This window comes from Coturnix japonica, chromosome 8 (genome assembly GCF_054131305.1).
Source record: "Coturnix japonica strain WE chromosome 8, WE-NBRP24, whole genome shotgun sequence".
NCBI classification, from domain to species: Eukaryota; Metazoa; Chordata; class Aves; order Galliformes; family Phasianidae; genus Coturnix; species Coturnix japonica.
The window spans coordinates 6,569,180-6,595,109 of NC_140670.1; the positions used below are offsets into that span (position 1 = coordinate 6,569,180).

The 25,930-nt window shown below is 38.3% G+C and overlaps 1 protein-coding gene across 5 annotated transcripts in view; it reads left to right on the forward strand.

Annotated features, from left to right (window-relative positions):
• GRID1 (glutamate ionotropic receptor delta type subunit 1) overlaps positions 1-25,930 on the forward strand; it is a 474,308-nt gene that overhangs the window by 325,924 nt on the left and 122,454 nt on the right. Inside the window, exon 1 of one of the 5 annotated variants that reach the window (XM_085555006.1) lies at positions 17,460-17,625. The exons of the other annotated variants lie outside the window; for them this stretch is intronic. The gene's annotated coding sequence lies outside the window, so the exon portion shown is untranslated. Of the gene's footprint in view, positions 1-17,459; positions 17,626-25,930 lie in introns of those variants that run through there. 5 annotated transcript variants of the gene reach the window in all.

Here is a 25,930-nt window from a genome sequence, read left to right on the forward strand (position 1 = left end):
AGAGCAGGCGACAGAGACAGTAAATGACTTGGACGAAATGAATTGAGTATTATTGTGTATACATCAGCAGTTTATGGCTTTGGACGGCCTGTTCAGCCCTGAACCGACAGCTCTTCCCAGCCCAAAGAGGCTTGTGGTCATTACAAGCAGGAATTTCACAGGGGCTGCCATATGTTATGGTGGTGTTCTTGCACTGAAGTGCTCAGCATTTTCAGAACAGAGTACATTTATAAAATCATTAATACATTCAGAGACTCTTATCACGCTACTTATGTTCCATCTGAGAAGTGGTAGAGGGAAAAATTGCTATTTCTATTTTTAGAGCACTTCCAGTGAGCTTACACTAAAAAGGTCATCCATGTACTCCTGCGGTGCCCGGTGCCAGAGAACAAGATCTCTCGACGCTGCCATGAAAACAAATAGAATTTCCTAATTGTAACAGAAACTAAGGATTGTTGGAGGTGGAGTATGAGTCATAAGACTATAAAGTAAAGCATATTTAACATTTGCTTTGCAAAAGCATTTAGAAACCCTTGTGAGATTGGGCTGTTTGCTAGGCTAGGCACCGTGCAGAATTTGAGTGAATGACTGTCCTATTACATATTAATAAACTAAAAAAAAAAAAACAAAAAAAACCAAAAGTGAAGCAACCTGCCTCTTCTGCAGGAGGATGATATGGGTCTGGTGCTTTTCTATTTATGAGGGGCATATTTGCAGGCTGCTTATAGCTGTTTTCTTTCCTGAACATGTTTTAACTCCATGAGGGCATTGTTTCAGCAGTAGTTGTGAAGATGTGATACATGGTGCAGCTGACACTTGTGTTCATGTTCTGGGTGCTGTGCTAGTCAGGCCATAAGCCAGGCAGCTTTTAAATGATCATCAGCATCACATTTTCAGGTGCTGTTCTTGGAGTCAACTGTGGAAGTAACATCTTTCTCAAGCAGATGTCTCTTTTTTACCTCATTCTCTTTGCTGTCCAGAAAGGTATCTGTAAGTAGAAATATCCTAAACGTCATAGAAATGATGTACTGATAAACCCTTTCAATTTGTCTTCCCTTCCTGAATAGATAAATCAGAGCTGCCTTACCGTAAGCTGGGTCTGTTGGTTGAGTGAGCTTAGGAGATAATCTGCCATATTTGTCTATTTGGTGGCGAGAAAAAAAAAAAGAACCTCTTCTGACAGGAGAGGAGATGCCTCTTTATAGCAGCTTTATCACTATCAGTGCTGCAGTGCTGTAATCTTTCCAGATTTGATTTCTGTTATTTGATCTGCTTGTGTTGGACTGGGTAGGATTCACATTTGTGGTCACCTTAAGTCACACCCTCTCTGTGTAGTGAAATGGAATGAGAGCAGAAGCACTACAAAATGACTTGTCTTTCTAAGAGTGGTTCCCTGTGTAACTTGAGGAGTTGTCTAATTTGGGCTGTGACCTGGATGAATATTCATCTGGAGTTAGAAGTAATCTTCTGGAAAAGTGATACAAGCAAATTCTGGCACTTAAGGCTTCTTATGAGAAGATGTTGCTCAGTGTCCCCTCATGAGGAATGTCCTGTGATTGCTCTGAACTTGCATGAAGTGCTTTTTGTAGGGTTTGAAGGATGTTAGACATCTTGAGTGTCTATTTATTTTTTACTACAAATAGGGCCTTACAAATCTGCATTAATCTTTAGCTCGGGAGCAGGAATCTCTTGGTGTGGCCCTTGAGGGAGTTTGTGCCTGCTAAGACAAGCAGTTTGTCCCATACTGTGTGCAAAAACATGTACTTGGCACTTACACAGAGGTTTTCAACAACTTTGAATCTCAAAGTTTCAAGCACTAAACAATTTTGGGAGCAACCTGGTGGGAATTAGCACCGTGCTTGAAGCTGAATATGTAGGACAGCATTCTGATATTAACTTCATCAACCTGTGTTCCTAAATTAAAGCTGACTCTCTTTGTCAGGTTTCTTTATAAAGAATGTTGTACTGGAAAAATAATCAAACCAATTCTGTGAATGTTTGCTAAGTAAGACCTCTTAGAAGTAGATATCTTTTCAGGGAAATAATACTCTTAAAAAGCTTAAGAAAATGAAAATGAAAGTTGAAATTCATGTCAGATAGGAAATGAACTTAATTGAGGCTCTAGTGTATGCACAGTACCAAGAGAGGTGATTAAGGTGATTGGGATGTGGTATTTCCAGCAGAAGCCTTGGCTCCAATGTCTACAACTTTCTAGTAGCCCTCTTGTAAGTAAAGAATTATTCATCTCTTTGTCCATATGATTTGGAAATAGCTATTTCCTTGTGATTTAGAAGTAATGCCTGGAATATGTGTTTAGTAAACAGATTGGATACATAGGAAATATAGCTACACAACTGTTTTTATACTCAAGAATTACTTTGTCCTTTTCTGATCTGGTTATTAAGCAGAACTAAAGAAAAGCCACAAATGTAAGTCTGTGCGGTGTGATGTGTGTATAACAAAGCCCTCCTATTACACCTTCCTAAAATTACTCAATGAATAATTAATTTTACATTTGCTGCAGTACAGTAATAAAGCATTAAGATGCTCAGTCTTCACTCAGCTCTGTGAAGGATTATTTTATACATATAATTTTGGTTTAAAATACAGGTATTAAAATTTTGCTAGCAGTTATATATCAGAGGGAATCTCTTCTTCATGAATTCAGTAGGGTGTTTGGCAACCAGTAGAGAGTCTCTAGCAGTAAAGGCAATAATTTCTTGTCTTCCAGTGTAGTACAGCTTAGTTTCAAGTTATGGAGCACATCTTTCTGCTTGTGTCCTTTATGACCAGTTTAGGACAAATTTTCATTTTTTAAGGTATTTGACACTTATAAGAGAGCATTCTTAGACCCAAAACAGTGGAATGAATTGTTGCCTTTAGTCTTTTATTATACTCTTGTTTATTCTCGTGCTTACTTTCTTTTACTTTTGACAAGTACTGCCTTGGTTGTCATGTCTTAGAATGAAGAGATTTAAATTGATTCAAAGCACCTGAAATGCTGCTACTCCTTGTTTTTGTGTGGTGCAGATGCTTGCAGTCCATGACAGGAAATGTAGCTCTGCCTGCTCTGGGACTAGTAAAGTCTGAGCAGGAAATAGGAGAGTTTCCAATATTACTGAAGCATTAAAGTTTCACCTATTACAGGAATTCATCTCCTGATGGTAAAACTGATATCAAAACAAATCATATTTTTAATATAAGTTAAAAAGTTCTGGCTTCAGCATTAGTTATGACACATTGTAAATCTTTTTGAGTCTCACATTTCAGGTGCAATAAAAGTGCTAAATAGTAATTTCAAATCTGTAAACGTTCATTGATTCCGCAAAATCTTTCTCTCTCACACAGATGAACTGGGATTTTTGTTTGTTCCTTGACAATATTTTCTCTTCAGAGGGCCTACATTTTAAAATGGGTTTATTTTATCACATGCTAGAGGCACAACGTTGAGTTACGGTAACTCTTAGGAATGGAAATGCTTCATAGCAATTTAAAGCCTAGTTCAAGGAAACAAATGAAGATACCTGTTTCTATTTGTAGTGTGGATGTTCTTAAAGTTTTCCAGTTTTAAATATGTTTGGAATTTAATAATTTCCAGGGATCGAATGCTACTAATCAAGGTTTTGCTTGAGCACTAGTTGAATTCAAGGCAAACCTGTATTCATATCAAATAGTTACATGCTTATTGCTTGTTGACAGTTTTGAGTTCTCAAATGAAACTCAGCAGGTGAAAACAACTTATGAATTTTTACAAGAGAATTATATTAAGTTTTCATTAAAAAGTTGAGTAGACGTGAAGATTTATGGCAGTAATAAGGAGAAAGTTCTGGTATGTTTTTCTCCAGAAGAGGCATTCACTTTTACTGTGGAGCCGACAATAGTGGAACCTGTTTTTTCCTCTCTGCAGGGTAATCGATGATGTATTATTAGAGTTTTCAGCTGTAAGTGTGGGTCAAAAAGCTGCAATTTTTATTTATCTTGCAATTTGCTTTTTCTCCTTGAAGTTCTTAGTCTAATGAGGTATAGGCGCTGGAAATTCAAAACTGGCAAGAGATGCTAAATAAACACATAAAGAACAAGAAGATGAAAAATAGAACATTAAAGTAGTTATGTTTTGGCTTAACACTTTTGAAGCCTTTATCAAAGCTCTTCTCATAAAACAAGAAAATAACAGTAATTTGTGCCAAAATGTATGACTGGGGTACCAGCGGGTGGAGGAGGAGTGCTGAAATCCTTTGAAATCCTGACTACATTGAAGTTTTCATGAAGGATATATGTACTATTCTTCTTTATCCTGTTGTGGCCTGCTTGGGTCTTGACATCTAGCTCTTATGTCTTCAGTTAGCACACTGTTGTTTCTCAGCCTTCCATTGAGAATGGATTATGGGTATGCAGTTCATGTTGAGTCCACGCTCTTCATGATATTTCTATCAATTATCCTTTACTCCAGAGTTTCAAGAGAAAACACTGCAATGCAAGAAAACCCTCAACACGAGGTGTTTTCAGATGCTTTTTTCACAATGTCTAATGAAATGTATGTTATTATACCTTCAAATTTGCATAGCGCCGTGGGGTTCTGTTAGTGAGCTGCATGACCTCCTCACAGTGCGTCTCTCTGCTTTGGTGGAACAACTCCAGATGTGGCCAAACTGGTGGGTGAATGCACAGTGCATGCAACGGAATAAAGATGCCAAGCCTATTAACGTTGGCATCAATTAAAAGCAATGTGAGAGGCAAGGCTGTGTGTTAATAAGCTCAGTTCTTAGAAAAGATGGTACTTAGTATTTTGAACTGTGCCTTAAAAAATGACATTTCTATTGGAAGTCCTCGGCTGTGGCAGAATACATAACATGCAGTTCTGCTGGAGGCTAAAAGGCCGTGCCAAAAATCTCCTATGTTTAGTGACTGAATTTGAACAAAATCTTCCTGAGATTTACAAGAAGCTATTACAGTGAACTGCAATGAAGAAATATTAAGTATATTTATAATGATGTCCCCACTTTTTCTTAAAGCAGTTCAAACTCAAATTATGCTCCAGCTATGCTCAGCCTAAACAGAGATGGGAAAGGAACAGAAGGGATTTATCTCACTTTCCAAAGCTCTATTGTAAGCTGCTTGGTGAGCCCTTATGGTGATTTTAAATTATGCATTAGCTGTAACAAAATCAAAGACAAAACAGTCCTGAAGCACAGCTCCAGACATTGCCCAGTCATACTCCTCTACCCGCCCTGCATATAACACAAGCATTATTAGTTGTTTCAGAATAAAGCACCGTTTTGGAGAAAAGAAAATATTTTGACATTCTCTAAATGCAGCACTTTGACTTCTGTCTCACTTCCAAACAGTTTTATGTATTTATTTATTTTTAAAGAAGGTATATTTTAAGACACAGAGGCAAAGTTTTGGTTTGGATGAGTTTTTCCAGTTGACCCAAAACTTTGTGATTATTGCCAGGGATTCGTCGCTACAGAAACTCTGCTTCAATCCAGTTGGAAGGAGGTCATATGCATTTTATTTCGTTTTTAATTTGTCTGCTAAACAAACAAACAGAAGCTCTTATTCACCAAACAGTAACCACAAAAAACTGTAGCAGTATATAATTTGCTTTGCCAGTAGATGTGAAAGGCGTAGAAGTTTCTGAACAAAGAGCAAACTTTATCAGTCACAAAAAGCACATCTTTTATGAAATGACAAAGCATTTCAAAGTGGTACACAAAGAAGACATGTACCTTATAATATACAACATGCCTCTCATCTGCAGCAAAACCTTTCCTGAAGAGAAAGGTGTTTTTTCAAGCTGTGTAAAGCAAAAGTTGTTACTGAATTATGCTGGGAACAAATCAGGTAGCCTTTTCTTTCTAAACTTATTCTCAAAGTATATGAGAATCGTAGGGAAAAAGACCCACAACATCTGAAAGAGTTTTAACTCGTTAAAATTTCCTATATAACAGCATCAAAGAAGCAGCAGTGTATTCAAATGTATCAACTAGCAAAGTTTTTATTTCATAGGCACATCATATAAGAAAAGCAATGCATTACAGTTATGTCATAAGTCAAAGTTGTTCTCTTTTTCTTTCATATTGGAAGAGAAGTTTCCTTTTAGTTGATAACATATAGGTGATGAAATCCTCAACTGTCTGCTTTATTGCTGGTAGAAAATGATACTGTAAGTAACTGTTCATGGAGAGAAATTACAGTGTCATAGAAGCGTTGATTCTAGTTTTGCAGGGTGATATTTTCTTTTGAGGTCTGCATTGTATCATCAGGCAGACTTAATAACATTACTTACACATACATGATTCACTACTATTTGCTGTGTAATAGTAAGGATAAAAAAAGAAATCCCATCCGAATAAAACTTTGGAAACGTCTATTTTGAGATCCTTCTGCATTTGCAGAGATCATCAAAGAAAGTAGGGAAACAGAGCAAACATCATGTTGTTGAAGGCAAGGGACAAGAAGCCCGAGGGACAAGAAGAAATAATTTTCATGGTATCCTTACAAGTACTACTTGCATTACCCCCTCTTAGTGACATCTGAATTTTGGAACTTCTAAAAAACGTATTATTTTTAACTCTAAGATTCCTTGTTTCCTGCATCAGTACGTTTTGCTTTAATTCCAACAATAATTTTCAATGTTTTATTATTATTTTATATAAAATTCATTATTTTAGATCACATTTCTGAATTTTGTGATATACTAATACATGAAGGTATAAAATCAGTGATGGGGGCTCTTGTTCAGTAAAGTACCTAAGTGCGTGTTTAGCTGAATCTGGAGAGGTGGCATCAGAAACAGGAGAGACAGCTCAGGATAATTAGAATAATCATGTGCTTAAGACCTTTGCTCGATGGCCGGCTCTTCCAGTACAGCTCAGACAGGCAGGAATGCATTTCTTATGTATACTGTATTGGGCAGACATTCACAAAAAATTGTGGTACCCTGAGCCTTTCTTCATATGACTCATACTGCAGTTGTTTCTTGATAGTCGCATTGATACCCATGTGGAATCACAAAATGGGCAGGTTTTTTTATTATCGTTTTTTTATTTCAACAACAAGCAACTCTCAGTATTTGAAGATCAGTCGTGAAATCTTCTACTGTGAGTTATGAAGTGCACAAATATGTCTTCTAAATGGTCTTCACATTTTGCTGCTATGTTTGAGCCCCTGTAGAAAGTCCCTGGTGCGTGGCCTCTGCTTGCTTTCTGTTAGTGCAGTTCCCATGGACTTTGCAGGTTCTGTGGCCCTGGGGGTAGAACGCAGCCAGGAGGTCCAACGATCAGAAATGGAAGAAGGGAAAAGTACCAAAATGTAAAGAGTTTTGGAGAACTGTGCCTAGTACTTGTCTAGTACTTGTCATTGGAAGAGCAAGCAGGGAGGAGATGCCAGCTGCTGTTAGAGAGCAGTATATTCCTTCTGTGTTCTATCACTCATCTGTTACTACAGACACTGTGGAAGGTGAATTTGTCACAGAGCAGGCATTGGCACCACAGCTTTGATGCCAACACCTGCTCTGTCTGGTGTTGCTGATGTCTGCTACATTCATCACCAGTTCTCAGGGGTGGGGCTGAGGAGCTGAACCTCCCAGCAGCGCTTCATCCATTACTTGTTGGGCTGCTCATGGAATGTTTTGGTTGGAGCATCTCCAAGCTACAGTAAGCTACAATGTCGGGGCAAACAAGGAAAGGCTGTAAAAGAGCAGCCTTCTCTAACCTTACCATCTAGGTTTCCTCTGTAATCAAAAGACAGACACCTCCAAAGCGTGATTCACTAGGCCTCTCTTGAATAGGTTAAATTACCCTGGAGCTGAGTGTCTACTTCTATTGATTTGGTATTTGAGTGAGCTGCTCGGATTGGGAACCTAATTTTAGATACCTAAAGTTAGCTGAGGTAAATCTCTCAGAAGTGCACAAGAAGGAAAAACTTTTATGTTTTTTTTTACGCATTACCACATTTATCTTTATTAGCTAAATGAAAAGTCATTAAGTGGCACTGAATACGGTACAGATCCCTCTAAAGGACTTGGCCTTATTCACCTACTGGCATGGGATACTTAGGTTGACAGCAGCAATCATTTCATGACAATCACTTATCAAAAGTAAAGTACTGGAAGTGTAGTATCAAGTAGGGATGCATGAAATGCATCAGGAAGTTCACTGCGCTTCACAAAAATCTTACTGGCTTTGAAAGAGATTTAATATTATGAGTCACTAGTGATATTTTCCTGACTGGTGTTCTGTAAAGTTCCCCCTTGCTGTTTAAGTGAAATGACTTTATTTTCCACTAAATAAAGAACTGGGCAGTTAAGACCAGAAGGCATTTACACCATCACTCAATCTGAATGTCATTTCTTTTTTGAAAAAGAAATGTTTATCAGTCAGAAATAACCAATTTTTAAGGGCCTTTAGAAAGAATGGAGTGGTGAAAAGCAGTAAAAACAAAGGAAATAAGAAAATAAGTAAGAAACAACCCCCATTAGAAGATCTGTTATTCCTCATGTGTCCCACACTGGGTGTGTGTGACTGGGGAAACAGACCCCATCTCCTTTTTCTTTGCCCTTTTGCCTGGCTCTTTTGCTACTGACCTGGATTTCCATAACAGCCTGCATGCAGAAATGGACAGGCCATTTCAGGACACCCACAAAACTCTATATGTCAATCAGAAAACAAGTGAACATGCTTTGTGATGGGACAGCACATGAGTATGGAAGCATAAATTGCTGTCCCATCTTGAAGAATTCAGTTTTTAGAAATGCTCCACAACCAGCAGCAGGGTTTGGACATCATAGCAGGGTGTTAGTGAGAGAGGAGCTCTGGCAATGCTATGGCAGTGGTACAAAAAGGTGTTCAGTTTTGGCATTGCCTTTTTCTTCTTGACATTGACTGGGCAGAGTGCAGTAAGTAGGTGAGATGTTGTTTAAAACCATTGAAATGTATATGGTGCTTGTTGAAATCAGTGTGTTATGTCCAGATGCTTTTGTGAGCTGAAGTTGATCCCAAGTACCACAGCACTGCGATGTGTTTTCTCTGAACACCCAGCTCTGTTACACAAAGATTATTACAGTCTGGATTTTGTTTTCTCCTGTAAAACGTAACCCTCACCCATCTAAGACTCTGGACTCTATTTAGCTTTTCCTTCTAAGTGCCTGACGAGTATGTTAAGCTATAGACATTTATCCACAGGACCTGGGTTTCTATAATTCCAGACAATGAAAATCCCATCATACTGGATGCATATTAAATGATGGGCCTGCGCCTTGCCTGGATTTGATCTAGGATCAGATGTAAGAAGATCCACACATGGCAGGAATATTATCACACCCTTTCCCCAAGCCTATTCTCACAAGTGGAATGAAGTTACACCTTGTGTAAATGTTAAAGATATAAATTATATTCATATATTTTCTGTTCTTTTTTTTATCTGAAAAAATAATTTCTTAAAAGTATTTTAGATGCTTTAGATACATTTAGATGCATTTAGATGCATTATATACTTTTTTTCTTGCTTCTGTTTATTTTCTCTAGTAATGTGAGTGAGTTGCTGAGTCATTCCTCAGTAGATAGCACCTTTTTTCTTCTCCTTCTGTGCTCTGTAAGGAAGCCCTTGCTGAAGAAACAGCTTTTCAGTTTGGGTTTAGAGTTTTGTTTATCTTTCCTTGTCTCTTCTAAAAGAGAAAGAAGAGCAAGGTCTTTTCTTGCCGTACCAATCAGCAGAAAGTAGCAGAGTTCTAAGATGTTGAACAGAACACTTTATATAGAATGCTATTACGTGGGGGCATCAGTGTGCAGTTTATTCCTGCCACTAATAGTTACTTCCAAATATTATCCCAGAGCATTCATTTGTTCAGCTGCTAAATTTCATATAATGGTGTAACGGAGCAAAAGCCAAAATGAAGGGTATTCAAATAACAAATAGATATAGGAGAATATTTATTGAATAGTGAGGAAAAAAAAAGACTTCACAATGCTACAATGTGATTTCATAGACTCAGAGAATCAATAAGGTTGGGAAAAACCATGTAAGATCATCTAGTCCAACCGTCCACCTACTGTCAATATTGTCAATTAAACCACGTCCCTTAGTATCACACTTAATCTGGAACATAGTTTTCTGTCTTGAAGGCAAAACATTCACTATAATTAGTTCTGTGTTGCTCCAAATCAAAGCTTTGAGAAGATAAGAATATATGCACGTGAACAAACATCCTACTATATATGCATCTACAAAAAGGTAATATTCATATTCATTTATAGTTCCTGAGCAATTGAACACTATTTTTTCATGGTCTTGCATTTGCAATAATGCATCTGCTTCAAAGTAACAAGAGTAACGTTGGTAAATATTAACACTCTCCTAAAGTATAAATATTCATAGGCCCTTTTGAAAAGGTGCTCAGCCGCAGACCAACAAGATGAGTTTGACTTGTTTTGAACAGAGAAAGTCATTTCTCCACTTCAAGATGTTGCATCCAGACAGAAGAGTATTAGGGACTGTCAGCACTACTTATTGTTTTGCTCAATACTGGGATATGGAGGCATCTTGAATCCAGGATTCTGTAAGTTCTCCACATTCTGTTATTCCAAACCATGTAGTTTGCAGGTTTTTTCCCAAACTTATTTCTAAGTGAGTTTCCATGACACAAGGTATCAGTTTGTTGGTTTTTTTTGCCCACTCTGTCCCTTCTAGATGTCAGATATTATGTCTATGTACAAGCTTAATTGTGGGATATTCTTAGAATCCTATCGTAGAATGTCCTGGGTTGAAAAGGACCTCAAAGATGCTCTAGTTGCAACCCCCCTGCTGTGGGCAGGGTTGCCAACCACTGGACCAGGCTGCCCAGAGCCACATCCAGCCTAATTTCTTCTTATAGTACATCAGCAAGCACTGGATGGAATGTGAGCTCTGGAGTCAGTCAGGTGTTAATTGACTATGGATCCATGCTACCAAGCTTGTAGAGAAATAGGAAAGATCTGCTTTCATTTCCAGTCATGAAAAATTACAAGAGGAATTTGTACATTCTTATTATTAAGAGCAACTTGTTCACATTGTAGCATACCATATACATACATACATACATATATACAGATATGTATATACAATTCAGTGTGTATTAGTTCATCTCTAGAAGATTTCTCTTGTGTTCTTAATTCTTGTATGGAGCATTTCTTTTTTGCCCATCCTTACAAGTGACCTTTTCATGATAATATTTTAGCATGGTATTGGACTATGTACATTTTGAATATATAGGATTTTTGAGAGAACCTTTATTACATTTTTCAGCTTTCATCCTTCTGACAATCTCTTTGCACATATATAGCTTTAAATGGATGATTTTAAAGGAGCTGCTAATGAAACATCCAGAATCCCAGATATTACTGAAGAAAGACTGCAAATTATTTTCTAAAGAAAAGCTTCAGAGCTGATAAGGCTCACAACGAGTGCTTGTTCTGCAGCTCTGCTCTATCAGTTGTTCTTCTCTCAAATGAAATATAGGAGTTGGGAAGCTGAGCAGAAATGCTGAGGAGATTTTGGGGAGAGGACAATGAAATAATACTTATATTCTGAGAGGTTTCTTCACTGGTTGTAACTAACTGTTGGCAAAGGGATGGATTAAGTTAGTTACTTTGTCAAAAGTGAGAGATTGTGAGAAACAGATTTGACAAGGTAGTTATTAGGAATGTGCTTCAGGTCAAGGATGGAAGTTCTGATCTGAAAAATTTGGGCTGACTTCTCATTCAGATCAAAGCTGGTATTTCCAGGCCTGTGGTGTGAGATGGAGCTCTTTCTGGAGTTTGTTATTATGAGAGTTTGGAGATGTATCCATCATGAAAATAAGCTAAAGAAGTTTGACTTCTCATTTTCAGTGTCAAGTGATCAAATTCTAATGCATATTGTGTTTAGGAGGAGTTGTTTGCGCCCATCCAACCAATATTTTTATGCTTTTCACTATGGTTTTGTTGGTTTAGGCAATGTTTACACACAGCATTTTCATCCCCAAACCTGTAAGCTTCAGAAGTAGACCTCAGCTCCTCTTGCCTTTTGTTCATACATACCCTGACACTCTCTTTCACTGCGCAGGACCTGAAGCTGGCATCAACTTTGCTTTAGTAAGTCCTAGTCTAAGTGTTTTATCAAGGCTCAGAGTCCCTGGATTCAGGAAGAACCTCCTGATTTCTGCATGGATATTTAAACAAGCAACATCAAACTGCTCTACCTGCTATATAATACTTTACTCATCAGAAATCACATGCAGCTGCCTGCAGATGATTTCTGCTCACAAACAATTGTGCTCCATGCAGCTGTGCCCATCAATCAGGATTCTCCTTTCTTCAGACCAGTCTTGCTTTTTGTTGTAGTACTACTCAGAAGTGACCTTGGTCTGCTATGGCTTTCTGGGCTTCTGTGTCTCATGACCCTCCTGAGCAACCATCATATGCTACCAGATGATCAGTTTCTGGCACTGATGGTTGGTGCCCACATTATATCAAGGTGCAGTTTGATGGGGAATTTATTGGGCAAATCATAACACGAGTCATACACTCTTAACTTGTGTATATAAAAAATTTCCAGCAAAAGTTGTTTTCCTTTTTAATATTATTATTATTATTAACGTTAAATGTTTTAAAGTTTCTAGCTTTAAATTTAAAATGAGAACTTTGTACCCCAAAATATGCATCTGCATCTTCTGTAGTTTTCTGAGTCTTGCCCTGGTAGTTTCAGAGTGTTACGAACATTAATAAATTTTACCCATACAGCAGCTTTATGATCTAAGGAAGCATTATTATCTGCCTTTATTCTGGGCAACCAAGTATTCAGATGTTGAATCACCTGCTCAAGGTTAAAAATGAAATCTGGGAAGGTCAAGGAGTTTAAAATAGTGTGTGGTAATCTCAGGGAAGCTGCTTATTTTCTTAAGAATATATTTGCTGAAATGCATGTGCCCTGTAAAAATACTTGCAACTAGAGGCTTTATTGTTATTTATTTATGTTTATTATAGAAAATGTACTCTATGTAGAAGGTAAAACAGAGTACTCCATTTTATTTTTTCTCCAGTGAATGCACCACGCTTACTAAAGAAGTAGTGTTTGCAAGCACATTGTTAATATGCAAACCTGCATTTCAACCCTGTAGCCTTCACGTGTCATACAGGATGTCAGAGACATGGATTGCTTTGGTGATCAGAACACATTTTTTCTTTCTTTTCTTTTTAATGTATACACGGTGAGACGTGTGTTAGCAAATGCTGCTTTAAGAGAGTGCTGCAAGTGGTGTGAATCTACTGAGACCACTGGGTTAGATTCCACTGCTTTTTTTAATGTATTCATAGTACTGAATTATTATTCATTATATATATTTTTTCTGAGCTGTGTTGAATGGTAGCTGAAGATTATTCGTTTTCATCTAGGATGATTCCTGAGGGAAAAATTGCTTTGAACGCATTGTAAAACCAAAGCATGCTCTTCACTTTAGTGGGGTAGCGTCCATACTGCATTTGAGTTACTGAAGATTTAGATGCACTGCCAGACAGTGACAGAAGCAAACCTGTAGCCCTGAAATGTTTTTGAAAGAATGAATTTGTAATACCGAGCAGACTGAGGAGATTTTCAATTTATTTGAGAAGCAGATGAATACAGAGGGAGAGAGTTCTTTGAATTATTCTTAGCTAAGCATCACTTGGTATCTTGTAAAGACATCCCATATCTTACTTTTTCTTCCTTTGTAAGTCGGTGAGTTTGCTTAAGGACCTGAAAGAGCCTTGAGTTTGCATTGTGATTGCAAAGGAGTACATAATTGCCTTATTGCCAAAGCAGTTGTCCTGTGTAATTTGCATCTGTATTGAACAGGTATTTTCTCTGACAAAGGCAAGAGATTGTTCTATTGATTCGTATTGCCTACGTATATCCCTTTGCAAAACTGTGCAAAAAAGGCTATAAGTACAGAGGAAACCACTTCAAACTTTCTGAGCTGTTACACCTTGCGTAGTCGCCCAGACCTTTAAGAAGAATCTTTGAGGCTGCTAGGAAGCAAACCTGGTTTCCATGAGGTAATTCAATGAACTGGTAACAATCTCCTAGGTTCAGATTTTCCTTTAACAAAGGAGAACACGTTAGTTTCTAACTGATTAGTATTTGCAAAGGCAAATCTTCTTCACTGCTAAGTTGACATGAGCTGGACATAACCTGTAACTAGGCAAGCCAGGCTGTGCTTTTGGAGTACAAGAGTCTCTGCAGCCTCCTACTGCCAGCTGAGGTGTTCGGAAGGCAAAATATTTATCCTGTTCTCCCCACCACTGATTGGTAGGAGGGGAGAGCATGATTTAGTGGAAGGTTGTTAGGTAGGGTAGTATGGTTAGGCTGCGGTTGGACTCGCTGAACTTTTCCAACCTGAGTGATTCTACAGCATATGAAGGCAATAAAGGAAATGCTAGGGCTGCGTAGAAAGGAAGAATTAGACATGTTATTTGATGATGCATACACTGGCAAAGGAGGAATAAGCAAAATAAATGTCAGACCTCCCTGTTCCTGGTTTTCTATTGTCAGTTTGTCATGGGTATAGCAATAGAACTGTTAGAAAGGATTTGAAGGATGATGAGAACTTAGTTTATCTTTACAAAATACATGTGTCGTGCATTTATATGTAAATGAGAAAATTATGCTGAGTGACAAAGGGAGAAAATGGTGTTTTCTGCTTCTAAGAGGTATTTGATGATTTATCACATTTACTGCATTATATTGTTTCAGCTAATACCATACCTACATTAAAAGGTATAATGTCTTTTCAAATTTCTTTACAGTGCTTGTGGTCAGCCTTGCATGAAAAGGCCATTTGTTCTTTCTGTATTAAAGCCTGTGCTTTCATGTAGTTCTGAGAATTTCCTATTACTGTAAATTAATTTCACTTCATTAAGTGACTTGGTCACAGGCAAAGGAATAACAGCAGTCAGGCAGAGGAAGTTACTAGTTTGAGTAATGGTAAATTAGCACCCACCCACTTTTCCTCTGGTATTGAGAAGAAGCTGCCAGCCGTGTGAGCCATTTCATTAATCAAAAACACCTATGAACTTTTAAATTAGACGAGATAAAATTATTACCAACACAAACAGTATTTTAAAGTGTGGTACAAAGAATTGTAGCCCTTATGGGAGAGATTGCAATGATGGTGAAGATTCCGCTTTCTGTGTTACGTTGCTGTTACTTCAGGTTATTTGCGATTACCTGAAGTCATACATTCAGCAGAGTTGCATTGTGCATTAAGAGCTCAGTTATGAAGAGAAGACCACAAAGCACGGAGACTTCATTTTTTAGATATTAATGTGTCATTTTGTTGTGGTTTAAATCTGGCAGGCAGTTAAGTACCACGCAGCTGCTCACTTGCTTTCCTTAGGTGGGGTGTGGGAGTGAATCGGAAAGGCAGAAAAGCAAGAAATATGAGATAACTGTTTGCTAGATAAAACAAAATCTGTATGTGCAAGCAAAGCAAAACAGGGAATTCATTCAGTCCCTTCCGGGAAAGCAGGGCTCATCACATCTTTCTCAGGTTTCTCAGGAAGACAAATACCATCACTCCAATCTTCCCCTTACTTCCTCTACCTATGCATGATGCTTAATGGTATGGGACATCCCTTCGGTTGAGATGAGGTCAGCTGTGCTGGCTGTGTCTCCTCCCAGCCTCTCTCAATGTAAGTCTGGGAGAAGGCTGTAAAACTACCCTTTGAGAAGCAGGTTGGTTATTACATAATAGAAGGTGCATGGAAGGAATTGCAGCTGTGGAGAAATGTTCACAAACCAACCAGGCTTCTAGAGCCTGGAGAATTGTTGTGGATGGTCCTCCCATATTGGTTCTGAAGCAGTACATAGGGCATAACAGTGCCGTGGGGAGGCATTTCCCAGTGCCCTCTTAGCTCTCCCCACTGCTGATGCTCTCTTCAGAACAGGGAATAAATTTCAATTACTGTTCTTTTGCACCAAAGAGGGTTCCTAATGTTGAGTCTGCTTCCTCAGCTCGAATGTATATAAGGCAAAGAGGATTTCAGATTCAAAGACCTGGCTTGGACAGAGAAGGAAGGTATTTCCATAATGGAAGCTTCTAGAAGCACTTTGGTGCTGCAGTGCAGTGTCTATTATTGTTCTATTAGAGGATGCAAGCTGTGGTAAAGCTGACAGGGCTTTCTTTGCTCTGAAAATACTGCAAAGTATTGACCCTGTACCTTTGATACATCAACATGGGAGGAGCGTTGATTCCTTGTTCCTGATTTCCCCCCGCGCCCAAGTTTGTAATGAGATTACTCAAGGAGAAAAGCTTGTTCAGATTGATCAGAAACAGTTTATCTTCTTTTTCATCTTATCCCTACCATATATGATATGTATCATGTAACTTAGGGTGACATAATTATTTAGATAAAGGATAATTTGGCAAATATTTACATATGTAAATCTGAAAGGGGGATTTTAATGAGACCAATTAGTCATACATTTTAAATCCTATTTGCATTAAAAACATGGTTATAACAACTTGAACCCAGTTTTCAGTTGCGGTCACTTTACTTAAAACATCAAAGTTTCTTTGATTTTTGTATCAGATGGATGTTTGTAACATCTTTTTTCTCTTTTTCCCAAGTCCCTCATTTTCTCTAGTAGTAGCTCAAACAGTGATAAAAACAAGACAGCTGAGTTTATTTCAGTTATTACCACAATTATTCATCTGAGACAGGTTTTGAGACTTCCATGGCAATGGGATGGAATAGCAAAGCTTAGGAGTTGTGATCTTTACAGCAGTATCCCAAGCTGCTCAGGCATGTAACTCAAGAGCAGGACTTGAGCAATTAATCATCAGTTATTAAATAAATGTTCAAGTTGGGTAAGTTATGCTTACTAGTCACCAACAAAGATTCAAGTCTTTGTGGAGCCTGACAAAACTGTTGATATCCTAGCTGATTTTAAGTTATTTGAATAAAACTACTCAAAATCCAGCATAGAATCATAGAATGGCTTGGGGTGGGGTCTCTTTTAATCCATCATGGATTTCAGAAGTGAAATTAGAAATGAGAACTATGTAGAGATAGATGCTGGATAGCTGATCTGGTTGGGTTCTGTTAGTTTGTTTCTTGCTGTTGTGGTGTTGTGATGTCTGTTGTCGGTATTGCACATCAGAACATCACGCAGAACCGAGGCAGTTAAAGACTCCATGTTCTGGTTCGGTGTCACCGCCATTTTGGGTTCCGGAACCGGGCTGGGACTCCAGACCGGGCCGCCTCAGCTCGTCGCGGAGCAAAGCATATGCTGCCCTCGCACTGCCGTGGCTTCACTTCTACTTCGAGTACTCTCGTCTCTCTCGTTTTGTTTGATTTGGTTAATTCCATTAACTCCTCAAATCGCTGCCATTGTGTTTGCTTTGTTAGAACGATCTGCTGGCCCTCCGCCCTGCCCCCTCTCCTGCAGCACGTGGGCCCGTTCGGCAAAGCTCCTTCCTTTTTTTTCCCTTCGTTCCTTCGTCTCTCCTTTTTCTTTTCCTGGTTCCTGTGCCCCCCATCACGGACTGACACCTAGGGATCATTTTTGCGATGATTTTTTGGCTCTTGGCATGGATGGCAGCTGTACCCGCTGTTGGAGGTTATTCAGACGGTATGTATGTGCATATGCAAAGTTTTACACGTAATTAAAACTATATAGTTATGCTAAATGAGAATTGAGGATTGCAAAGGCTATTCATCCCTGTTTGCTGGTGCTAAGTATCTTCCCTTTTGTATTAGATGGGCAGAAGGGGTAGGAAGGCATTTAGCAAGCTGATAGTCTTGGCTTTTGAAAGCTAGTGAGAACTTTATTGCTTGTTCATTTCTCACAGTATGTGGCATGAGGTTACAGCCCTTGAGGATACGTGGGGTGAGAGATGTTGCTTCCATCCCCAACGCAGAGGCAGGAAAATCCAGTGCAGGTTTTAGTGCAGCTGCTGTACTGTCTTCAGTCTGTCTGGGGAGGCTGTAGGAAAAATGTGGTAGGAAGAGAGAAGAAAAGGTTTGTAGAGTTTATCTAGAGATGGGGGCGAGCAGTTCTGTCTCTTGGCTTGCTATGGAGGAAATAGCTTGTGAGGGTTTCAGAAGGAAAGACTGAGGGTTACTGATTACATACATGTAATTAATTTGGGAAATGAATCTTCCTCAGAAATACACGGTGTGGAGTAGCTAAGGGAAAGCAAACTAATAGCACAGGTAGTGTGCTGCAGTCTTTTCACTTGACTTGGAGCTTTTCTGTTTCAGCTATGCAGCACAGATAGCTGACTAATGACTTGTGATCGTTGAAAGGGGCAGGAAGAAGTCAGCTGACAGTCAGCCAAGACACAGATATTAGAGAGAAGAAGTGAATAGACTTAATGAAAAGAAACAGAGAACAATCGGAGGTTAGGGAAGGTGATGTTTGAGCACGGTATGTAGACTGCTGTGAGAGGCAATTTGCACAGAGCTCACTCATGTGGTATCTCATTTGACACAGTTAACTGAAGTGGTGAAATGTGCTTTCGAAGGCAAGGCGATAGCAAATCTAGCTGGGAAATGGCTTCTTGCCATTTGTCCCACAAGCACTGCCCTGGGTGGAGAAGACATTGTTCTCTCTGATGCAGACCAGTGATTACAGAAAAATGTGCATATTTAAACCTCTTCAAAATTACTGTCCTCTGCTGTCCTCTTATTCCTAAAGCCACAGAAGGGAGTGATTACATGAAACACCAGCAGAAGAGAATCAAATTGTTTGGTCTAATGATTTATATTGTTTTCAAAGAAAACATATATTTTGTCCCACCCCCCCCACAATATAAATAAATAGTCCTGCATAGGTGGAGCCCAACTTGGCCCACACAAGAGCAGGCACATATGCATGCAGACATGTCTGTCTGCTCAGAGAGGGACAGGGTAGTTCTGGATTGTGGCCAGACCGTTTGACTGTCAGCTTCAGATTCATGGAGGAAAAATCCTTCTGCTGTCTTCTGGTATTCAGCTGAAAACAATCAAACCCCAAGGCTTATTAGTAGCTGCAGGCATGAAACAATAGGATGTAATTTGCAAGTGCAAACTCGTAGTCATACTCTTGTAAGTAAAGGCTTTGTTTTCAGTTTGAGTGATGTAATAGCGATGGCATGAAAGGCAGATTTATGGGACAGCCTAGTGTACGTATATTCACAGTACTCATCAAATGATGTTCTATAGGATGGTTTTAAAAATGCCTCTGGTGAAGGCTTGAAGATTATTAACAGAATGTCTCCAAATGTGCATTGTGTTTTCCCTCTTCCGGAGCAGAAAACAGCAGGTTCAGCACATGCTTTGCTGAGATGAACCCTTTTGATGCTACTAAGCCAAAAAAAACACAATCTAGGTTTTTGACATCAGGATATGCATTGAAGGTGATGAAGAAGAACGTGTTCTGTCTTGTGCTGTGTGAGACACTTAGCATGCATTCGATCTGTGTGCTGTAAATTTCAACCTGAGTGTGTAATAGTACCACAATATTATTACATTTATTTCTTGTTAGTGCTCACCCTATATTGTCTTGGAATTGATCAGTTTGGAACTTGTGCTGACCTCATTTGAGAACTACACGTGTTGGTTTGGGTCTTTTTGTGTTTTACTTTGTGGATTTCTTTCTCTCTAGAATTCTGACTGTCCAGGCTAAGATTTGTTTGCTTATATTTAATGTGTATTTGTTTGTAATATATATCTTCTGCAAGGACCTGTTAAATTAATTACTTTACTCAGTCATATGCACTGTTTCTTAATATAAGCTTCTAAATCCATCAGTTCTGGAGGATTTGAAGCAGTGTAACTAAAACAGAAGATTCTGTGGGATGAAATCTTGTCCCCTTTAACTTGAAAGGAGCTAATATTGATCCTATATTACAATTTACTTCATGAACCATATGGTTTACAAGAAATATATATATGTTTGTAAGCCAAGTTCTTCATAGCTGAAGTAATCAGTCTTTTTTCAGACCTAAATTCAGAAAATAGCAACTTAGCTACCTAAGTAGACTTCAAAAAGCTCCTTGCTTTTCTCCGACAGTCAAGCTTTAGTAAATAATAAATATTATGGCAGACAGTTCTCATCAGAATGGTAAAGGATTGCTGTTTTTTGTGCTTAATGCTGTATAAAACGAGAACACCTTGATCTTTTAAAAACAATTTGGATTTGGAAAAACAAATTGCATTGAAGCTGACAAGTTCCAAGCTTTCCAAGTCCCAGGAGATGCAATTTGGAACCTGTGATATATTAAGTCTTGAATGTCTGAGTTCCTGATAGAATTGCCAACTCATAATTAACTGTTCCAGCTCCAGTGTAACCTCTGATACATAAAGTGTATATTTTGTGCCCCTATCAGGAGACCTGGAACGCTGCTGGTTGGTTTCTGCACTGCCTCAGAGTTGTAAGATGAAGAATGAATTCCCATCCCCTGAGAACAGAGGCCACAGTAATATGTATATACATATTCCATAGTTGCTTCTATAAACTAATTGTGCCCTCTTGAAATTGAGCTGGCTGTCTTTTGACCTGCTGCCACTGTCCTTGAGAAGAATTCAGTACCTCACCATACTACTTAGAAATCTTTCTCAGCCAAAACATATCTGATCCTATTTGTCCTTTTTCCAGCATGCCCAAGTGTATTTAGCAATTGCAATGGCATTTATCCTCCTGAGATACTTAAAATAGTATTTGAAATACAGCTAGCTTATTCTCTTATAGTTCTGCTCATAAGTAAACTATCCAAACTTAAGCTCAACTTCCACGCCACTGTTACTGCAGAAGCCTCCCTGGTGTTGTTAATACTTTCTTGCGCTACTGACATTTCAGCTGATACATCTTAGGGTCAAACTGTTCATGGGAGCACAAATTGGTAGAGCAGAGAATCAACCTCTAATAAGCCTCTTGTGTTTTCCAACTGGCGAAGTCTCAAGTAATAGCAGTGTTGTGGGGTTGTTTCTTTTTGCTATTCTCTCAGTGCGTGACCTTATTTTTCACACTATTTCACTGTAATTATGTTATCTGGATTGGGAAGTCATCGTCTTTTTAAACATTCTCTAAGTAGCTCTGCATTTATCACACTTCTCCTATTTTTCTCAGGAAACTAGGACCATTTCCTTTAACAGTATTTCTCCGAATCACTGCTGATAATATCAAACAAACATTTAAAGCACTTGGCTTTAGAAGTAGTAACTGCTGAGAAAATAGGCTAATGTAAAGTTCAAATTCTGAGGATGGCTGAGGAAATTTGGAATTACTTCAAGGCCCTCCATTACAAAGCTAGCAATCTGGGCTGTTCTGAGCCTTATTTAACTCATGACCACACTATCCAACAGAAGCACTATAATGTACTTGATTTTTTTGCGATGCGTAGGCTGCTTTCATTAGCTTTCTTACTTGTATGGATGGGGTAATGGAAATCAGTGGTTAAGGATGCTGTATCACAAGTGAAATATGCTCAGATTTTCACTTTTTTCCTCTGGGTTTGTACATTGTAATTTGAACACAAATCTGTGTTTTGTCTGGATTTTACCTCAGAAACAATGAGGAGAAAATTACAATTGTTACAATGCTAGAAGTGATTTGTTTTCAATAACAGAATCAAGGAATAATCTGTTCTGAATGCTCTTTTCCCTGGAGTTGGAAGATCAGCTGTTGCTCCAGACAGCGTAGAGAAGTTCATTCTCAGAAACCCATTTGTTTATAACTGTGCAAACACTAGGCGAGCTTCTGTTAGACAAAGTGGGAATTGCTTCAAAGGGTGGAATATGTATTCTTAATTTACTGTACTCTCTTGAATAACTGTTTGCAAGCATTAAGGAAAAGTGAATATGTGGTGGTGTGTTGTTTTTTTTGCCAAATCTGTTCAAGTCACGCCACTGTGTATGTATATCTATGTGTGTGTATGTATATGTTGCTGTATATAACATCCTTGCTGTCGAAGATTTGCCAGCTGATAAAGACTGGCAGCAATGAAGTGGCAGCCACGTGGGCTTACATGCATCTCTACAAGATTTGAGACAGTACAAATGCAAAACTTAAGTTAGAACTTAAATGATGAGTATTTGTACACCTGTTTGGAAGAAAGATCTGTAAATGAAGCTGAACTAATCATTGTCTACCTCTCAGTGCTGTGTGCTATGTACACAGAGCTGGGAGACTGTTGCTTACCCGTTTGTAAAGCCTTATACTTGCATTAAGGTGGTGTAAAGGGAGAGTTAGCTCTTCCATTATTTTTTGCCCAGGGTTTCTTTCCTCCTAGTGCAGACGGAGTTATCAGTTGACCAGTATGTAGGAGCCTAGTGAAGTATAAAGCAAGATAAATAATTCTCTCTTGCTGGCACACCTGATCAGTGACTCTTCTCTTGTTAAAGGTGATCTTTCTCTTCTTAGGGCTCGCGCAGCCTGTGGCACTGTTTGTGCATGTGAAATGCACGCTAACTGACAGGAAGGTCTTCACATCTGTAAGGATTTTACTTTATTTATGTCTTTATTTTGCAATTTAAAATAGGAGTGCTGCAGGCAGAAAAGGACTGGTTTAAAGTGATTATGTTTGTGGCCGAGGCAAGATTCCTGTCTTCTTTTCTTTAAAACCAGGCAGTATATTTAAGGAATTTAAAGAGAAGCGATGTTCTATATCTAAGCAGCTAAATAAAGTGGGTAATATACAGGGTTCCCTTGGATGTGGATGTAGTTTTCCAAGTTTATAAAATTTATAAAGAGTTTAACCTCTGTAAAATACCTACCTTGAATTACGATTGGCAGTGTTACGAAAGAGGCTATAAATCATCATTAAAACCATTAACTCACGAGAATCAAAGAGATCTCCTGACCCTGTAGTTGGTTCTTCAAGCGTAGTGTTTATGCCATGATACACAATCCGAGGTTTTAAGATAGAGAGCAATCATCGATGCTGATACTTTGTTTGCGGGGGATCTGTGCCTGGTGAACCATTTTCAAGCTCATGTTGAAAAGAAAGTCTTGTTAACTCCATGTAGGTGTTCCAAACAAGAAGGAAACTTAAAACACTGAAGTGTTTTAGATTATTTCTTCTGTTCATGGGGGATGAGGAGCACCAGAGCAGGCAGATAAAAATGGAATGCTGACTAGTTTAATTTATTCTTTGTAGTTTGACCCTTTCAAGAATACCTTTGCATTCAAAGACTTGTTGTTAACATTAGATGTGTCTCTTCTCATAAATATTGCTTCCTGGCAGCTCTGCAGTTATCCTGTGTCACTACTGTACCTAACAGTTAAATGGCCGATGGTTAACAAGTTTGTAAATAGTATTTGATGCTTGAGCTTTGAGAAGTGAATTCCTAGTGAATGCTATCAGAAGAACTCTGTATACAGTATTATACTTTCATGTATGATTCAGCAGAATGTGCTGTAAATGGGATGCAAGAGATTGAATATGAAAGGCATTACCTATAAAAAGTGAGTAAGATGAAGCAGAAATCCAAGGTATTAGATTTAAGTGATTAAAATAATAGGCAATGTCATCTTTATTACGGTGGTTAATAAGGAACACAACCATGTAAGCAGATGTTGTGGCACAGAGTTTCTCCTCTCTTCCTTGCTCTTTTTCCTTTTCTTCATCTCCATTGTTTCTCTTGATTAAAATTAAACTTCTGGGCAGCTTTCTTCAGTATATGCATATGTATACTGAAAATATATATATTACAACCACCTACAACATACGTAACAGGAAACTGGTGCAATTTGAAGCCATTATTATATATCCATTTGCGTTATTATCAAATCAGATCATACAAAATGCCACATATGCGCTCTAATCAGCATTCATCTACTGTAGGAGTGTTCACCAAAAGCAGGGGAAGATCTGGATTGAGTTTACTCCTGTTTGCATGACATATTATTAGTAACTGGAAATGGTTCTCTCTCAGTTGTTGGAGTACAGACCAAAAGTGAAGTAATACATGCAGTCAATGATCAAAAAATGTGGGTGTTAAACCACCACGATGCCTGTGGTTCTTGTATCCTTTCTGCATAGCTAATATGTACTAGATCTCTGAGGTGATGGCTCCTGTTAGAAATATAGGGAAAGTAGCTGTATCACTGGTGAGGTGCTGATCAATGGAAGGTATGTACTCAGCTTGCTAGGTGTTTTTTATCTGTGTGGATGCTCAGTAAAGGAAGAGTATTGAACTTTTGTCAAAACTTTTCAAAGAAAGGACAAACCCTTCATAAAGAACTACAGTCAGAAAGGGTCAGGTTCAGTGAGTTTTCTTATTTGAAATAATATGTCATAGAGCCTTTTTAAATTACCATTTAACATTTAGAGAAGGAAGAATTTCATATTTGTTTGAAATGACATTTAAAAATTTTAATTAACCTGTATTAAAAAGGAAAATGTAAGCATACACTCCTAATACAGCTTATTGGAACTGAGTTCTTTTCTATTCAAAATTCAGAGTCCAAAATGTCTCAGGGTCATGGCTTTGGAGTTTGGATGTAGTGCTATGGCCTGGGAAGCTTACTAATGGTTATACTGCCATTCAGCTTTAAAACCTGTATCAGTTTGGAGTATTCATCACAACGTTATAAATATTAGAAGTCAATTAGAGTTGTCTGGCATTTTTCTTCTTGTTTTTAAAAATATGTTATTATGGCTATTAATGCTTACTTTATTTATTTTTGATCTGTTAAGCTTTGTAGGAGTTAAGTTGTTCTGGAAACACTGAGCGAATAGATTCTTACTTAAAATGAAAGAGAAAGAAGGTTTGTAATGAATTGCAAGAATCTCAGTTACTCTGAGATCTTGTTCGCCTGTGAAGCTTTCTTCCCAATGCAAACGAGTCCTCAACGTAAACCACTGTTTTATTAAAATGAGTTTCTAAATATAAATCAAGTATTTAAGGGATATAGACTGAACCCACCTGCTCTGCCATAATGAACTTGCCCATATCTTCTGACTTATTTCTCCCCAGGGCATATATACAGCTTCTTAGATTAGCTGTTTGCAGTTTGAGAGTATAGAATGAATTACTGACAGCCGTATTGCATTACCAACTTGGTTATGTCTTCTTGGAATATAAACCATTTATACCCATCTGATCCCAAGGTTTCTGGGTTTGTTTGTTTTTTTTTCCTGGACATCTAAACCAAGAAGGAAGATGTTTCTGAACTATAAGTCTGTCTCCTGCTAACACAAGTCTGTAACTGGAGCGAGGCTTGTTTCACAATTACAAAGTAGATTTCACAATGATCCTGAAAAATTTGCCTTATTATTTATTTATTTATTTATTTATTTATTTATTTATTTTTGTGAGAGGAATAGTAGCAATAACAGACTGCACTTAAATCTTTCCTCCTAGGATGTGAAGAGGAAATATAAAAGCTGCTTTTGGAAGCAGGTCGCTGACTTTAGCCTTGCTTGGGATGACAGGAGCTGGAAACAGGTTTTCTTTTGAAACCTATTCAGTGACAAATGTGGAATGAGCAGGTAGTAAATTGTAAGGGTTGAGAATGATGTCTTTTAAAACATCTGCAAAGAGCTGAGATTTAGACATGATTACTTTCACAAGCCCTTCTTTACTTATTGCTTCATTATGAATAATAAATATATTAACAACAAAGAGAAGTTTACCAGTCATTGTCCTGCTGGCTGCTTTAGAAATAAGAAGGAAAAGATGATAGAGGTCCTCAGATGAGCCAGTACTTTGTGATATTTGCCAGTGATGAAGCTTTATGTCTTTTTTTTTCACATGTTCCCTATTAACAAAGCTTACCCAATGCAACAAAGCATTTCCTAGTCTCTTCTCTCACCATTCTTATCCTGGAAAAGGACTTGGATCCCCAGCCGTGACTCTGTGCAGATCTCTGTTACAGGTCTCCAGTCACTCCCTGGCTGTCAGCATCCCAGGCACTGCCCATTGGCAGTCAGTCCAGCTGGCAGGAGCCT